Source organism: Globicephala melas, chromosome 3 (assembly GCF_963455315.2).
Source record: "Globicephala melas chromosome 3, mGloMel1.2, whole genome shotgun sequence".
Taxonomy (NCBI): Eukaryota; Metazoa; Chordata; class Mammalia; order Artiodactyla; family Delphinidae; genus Globicephala; species Globicephala melas.
The window spans coordinates 43,955,789-43,961,036 of NC_083316.1; the positions used below are offsets into that span (position 1 = coordinate 43,955,789).

At 42.4% G+C, this 5,248-nt stretch overlaps 1 pseudogene; it reads left to right on the top strand.

Annotated features, from left to right (window-relative positions):
• Positions 1-4,694: 4,694 nt before the first annotated feature.
• On the top strand, positions 4,695-5,027 carry LOC115845034 (large ribosomal subunit protein eL33 pseudogene; annotated as a pseudogene).
• Positions 5,028-5,248: the final 221 nt, after the last annotated feature.

Here is a 5,248-nt window from a genome sequence, read left to right on the forward strand (position 1 = left end):
GCTTTCTTCATCCTTCATCCCTGTCCCCCTGGCCATAATCATGTTTGTTTTAAGGAATTTTCCTGCTGATCATTCTGGAAAACCTGTTTTATCTCCATTCTCTCCTCGGCTCTCAGGTAAGCTCCTTTTGTGTTCCCTGCATTCACTGTCTCCATTTTCGTTTTCCTCTTCAGTTTCCTGTCTGACCTGGACCTTCACCATCCACTGAAATAACCTTCTTATGGCCAAAGCAGTGAACTTGAAAGAGGTAAGACTGCAGGCAGATGTAGGTGAATAATGAAGGAGGCTATTACCCCAAACCTAGGTGAAAGAAAATGGCATCTGGAAACAAAGTGATGTCAGTGAGGGCCGATAAGCCTGGATTCCAGTTCTGAGTGAGAGAGAAATCACAGGTGACTGAGTGGGGCGATGCTGCCACTTCCCGATATCAGGAACAGCAAGTCTGTGTTGGTGGGGGCAGGGGGAGGAGAAGGGTTTATTAAACCGGCTCTGCACAGGCAAGATCACACTAAACACGAGTGAGGATTCTCCCATACCAGGTGTCTGATGGAGGGATCCCCCCTCTACAATGGGCAGGATGGTTTGGCCCCTTAAAGATTTCTAGAAAGTAAAACCAGAAGCCAGACCTTCTTTTCTAGAAACAAAGAAGGTTATTAATTCAAACAGAAGACTGCAATCCAATATCAAAGCAATACTGATGAGTGACAACGACTAAGGCTGGAATTTTCTGTCCAGAGACGTTGAACTGTTTCTGTTTCAGAAGACTACATTGCCACGTGAAAGATAATAATAACAGATATCATTTACTGAACATTTTATATACTAGAACTTAAAACATCATGCTAAGAATTTTTCATACAGTGTTTGGCTTATTCTTCATAGCAGTTATACAAGGTAGAGAATTAATATAATCACCATTTCAGAGGATGCTAAAACACACAAAACTGAGTTAAATACTTGGCTGAGGTCACTCAGCTGGCAAGTGATGGGGCTAGAAGTTTATCCCAGGCAATCTGATGCCAGAACCCACGCTCCTAATTGCTCAGGTGCCTGAGTGTCATTCACCTATTTCTGGGACTTGTGTTCTTGGAGGTGATCTATGAGGATCACACGCTCCTCTGATGAGATAGCTCTGCAGATAAGGAGGAAGAATCTGAAAGTTGGGGAGTCTAACTGTGGGTCAAACCTCAGAAAGTGAGGTGACCGAGCTTATTAAGAAGCTCCCTATTGCATCCTGGACAGTGAGATCCTTTCTGGTTATAAGCCGGCCTAAACTGGTTTTCCTGCTTAGTGTGAAGAACAAAAGAGAGATCTAATCAGAAAGTCTTGTGAAGGGGCAATATATCAGTGTATCAGAGGAAGGGTGAAGGGGCAGTTCTCGAACGCAAGGTCTTATTTTTTTTTTTTTTTCTCACAAGAAAGTTTATATTTAAAATAAAAAAAAAATCAGTCATGGAGGCATTCAAGTAGTAATAATGTTATACAGATTTTGCTTTTCCTTTATATCAAGACAGATTTGCAAGGCCTTCCATGGTGGAGCAGTGGTTAAGAATCCGCCTGCCAATGCAGGGGACACGGGTTCGAGCCCTGGTCTGGGAAGATCCCACATGCCACGGAGCAACTAAGCCTGTGCGCCACAACTACTGAGCCTGTGCTCTAGAGCCCGCGAGCCACAACTACTGAGGCCATGTGCACAACTACTGAAGCCCGCGTGCCTAGAGCCCGTGCTCTGTAACAAGTGAAGCCACCACAATGAGAAGCCCACTCACCGTAACGAAGAGCAGCCCCCGCTCGTGGCAACTAGAGAAAGCCCGTGCGCAGCAACGAAGACCCAACACAGCCAAAAATAAATAAATAAATAAATTTATTTTAAAAAAAGACAGATTTGTACAAGTGTTTGCAATAGTTTGTATACAACCCACAGTCCTTTATATATATACATATGTATATAAAATAAATTTTGTTTTTAGATTTGATTTTAAGATGGAAGTGGTCACGCTAATTGGTATGCGTACAGGCCCAAGTGATCCACCGGCAACACATTTATGAATGCAAATTTTACAGGCAAGAACATTTTCATACATCTATCTGTATCTGCCTATAGACAGATATAGTAAGAAAATAAACTCAAAAATTAACACAAGGAAGTCTACTTTGTCAAGCTAACCCCTTATGTACTGGTGGTCATTTTGCTTTTATTGCAGAGGTGCAAAACGGAGCAACAAACTTGAATAAAATTTCATAACCCTTGTGAAAATAATCCCAACCCCAGGGATTACTCTACTTTGCTTCTAGTTGTTTCTCTTATTTTCAGTGGCTCAGGTTTCTATCAGAAAAGACAGATTTTACTGTAAAGCATGCTTAGTTTATTTTTCTGTATAGGGGAGAAAGTGTTCGACTCTGTGATTAGATGGTCACTAACATGAACAAGAAGAATCAGGTACAATTTTTGTTTAAAACAAAGAAAAATCCCCCAAATCCTGGGGATCTGGCATTCGCCAAACATCCTTTGGAAGATTCCAAAGTTAAATCCCTTAAAAAGGAGAGGGAAAAAGAAATGAAATGCCAGTGTCTTTGCAAGGTCTTATTGATCAAGCAAGATAAAATCAGCCCCTCCACAATAAGAGAGAGTAAATGGTTGTAGTGACAGAAAGAGAGTTGAAGTCTCCACAAAATGAGGAGTCCTTAATATTTTACAGGACTAACAATGTGATCCCATTCAAATGCATGTTTCAGTCCCTTTTTAAAGTAGCATTTTTTACCGTTTTAAACTTACAATTATAAATAAGGCCCACTTTCTTCTTCCCTGATAAGTATCACAAAATTTTATCTCTGCTTCCTAAGTGTCAGGAGACCCTCTTCTCCTTACCTGAAAGTCCTGAGGCTACAACTTCCCTACTGACCAGAGGATCTCAGATTGTCCTCTTAAGAATAAAAGGAATCATACAACCTTGGTGTGGTAGGGAACTGGGGTGTGATGGTCCTTTGGCTACTGGCTGGTGAGCATTTCCCTCCTCCCTTATTGCCATGCAATTGTTGGAAATAACAAAGATTTATTTTTAAATTTTGAGTCTGTGGTCTTTTTTTTCATACCAATTGGATATCAGCTTGGCGGAATCTGGAGCCATGTAGACCTGAGGGTGGCCTAGGTAGACTATGGAATCACTCCTTACATTGTCTCCACTACCCAGGGATGCCATAGTTAATTTCTGCCTCAAGCTGTTTTCAGATCAGAAAGACTTGATTTTTCTGGCAGGGATCATAAACCGTAGGTGTCTGTCCAGAATCTACGCCAGTTCTCTCCACTTCTTATCACTTTCCTACATAACCCTTAAAAATTGGGTAACTTTTTGTCTGTAGGGTAAAGTGACTTTCTATATGAACTCTTCAGTCCAAGAGTCACGAAGGGAGGTCTACTCTGAGCTCATTTTGTTTTAGACACATGGAGCAAGGAGAACCCTAGTGGCCAGATTGTGTTTTCTACAGATCATTCCTCATTAAAAGGAACTCGAGCTCCTTGGAGAAGTGGCTGATTCCAGAGACTACCAGGTTCATATCAAAAGAACTCAGGAGGGACTTCCCTGGTGGCTCAGTGGTTAAGAATCCGCCAGCCATGGGCTTCCCTGGTGGCGCAGTGGTTGAGAGTCCGCCTGCCGATGCAGGGGACATGGGTTCATGTCCCGGTCCAGGAAGATCCCACATGCCGCGGAGCGGCTGGGCCCGTGAGCCATGGCCACTGAGCCTGCGCGTCCGGAGCCTGTGCTCCACAACGGGAGAGGCCACAACAGCGAGAAGCCCGCGTACCGCAAAAAAAAAAAAAAAAAAAGAATCCGCCTGCCAATGCAGGGGACACGGGTTCGAGCCCTGGTCTGGGAAGATCCCATATGCCACAGAGCAACTAAGCCTATGAGCCACGACTACTGAGCCTGTGCTCTAGAGCCTGTGCTCTAGAGCCTGCGAGCCACAACTACTGAGGCTGTGTGCCACAACTACTGAAGCCTGTATGCCTAGAGCCCGTGCTCTGCAACAAACGAAGCCACTGCAATGAGAAGCCAGTGCACCACAACCAAGAGTAGCCCCCCATTCGCTGCAGCTAGAGAAAGCCCGCGCACAGCAGTGAATACCCAACGCAGCCAAAAATATGTAATTAATTAATTAAAAAGAAAAACCTCAGAAGTCTTCTAGAATAAACTCTCACTGGCCAAGAATGGTTAATTTGAACACCACTAAGGTTAATAACTGCAACAGATTAAAACACATCAAATGTATTTAAGCCTTGTGTTTAAAATACTACTTTAAAAAACTCCAACTAATTTGTCACTTTTGGAGGGTGCTAGCGAACTGATTCATTAAACTTGAAAACTGGTAACTAGAGCAAAGAAGTAATCATTACTCCTGTATTTCCTATACATACTACTTCAGAGTAACCAATACTTGACAAGCAAACTTTCTCTTTATAGAATTACACATGGAAAGAAGGAACAATAGAATTAGAATATCAGCATCTTGCAATCTCTAATGAATTCATCTAGTCAATGATCATCAGTGGCTGCTAACATCACAAAGAACACAATTGGACTTTCTGTACCACCTGAAAGAAGTACACACAACACTACTCACAAAATTGTCCTGGAGCTCAGTCATCTTGGAACCGGTGGAGGCCTGCTGGAAATAGGACTTCTAAAACAACAAATATGTCTGGAAGGCTGTGGTCCAAGGTCATTTTTGCTGGCTATAAGTGGGGTCTATGGAACCAGAGGGAACACACAGCTCTCTTGAAAACTGAAGATGTATATGCTCCAGATGAAACTGAATTCTACCTAGGCAAGAGATGTGCTAATGTATACAAAGCAAAGAACAACACAGTAACTCCTGGTGGAAAGACTAACAAAACCAGAGTAATCTGAGGAAAGATAACTCGTGTTCATGGAAACACTGGCAAGGTTTGTGCCAAATTCCGAAGCAATCTTCCTGCTAAGGCCATTGGACACAGAATCCATGTGATGCTGTACCCTTCAAGGACTTAAACTTACTGAAAGTAAATAAATAAAAGTGTGGATCTGTTCTCTTGTAAAAAACTAAAAAACAATTGTTGGAAATTAAAAAGCCAGTGTCAATCAGGTTATTCATTAGATCCAATTTACAGGAAACTTAAAGGACAGAGGAACACGTTAAATGACAAGACCAGGATGCAAACTCCAGTGGACAATGGAAACTATGGGAAATACAACCCAATTTCTTCAACAAC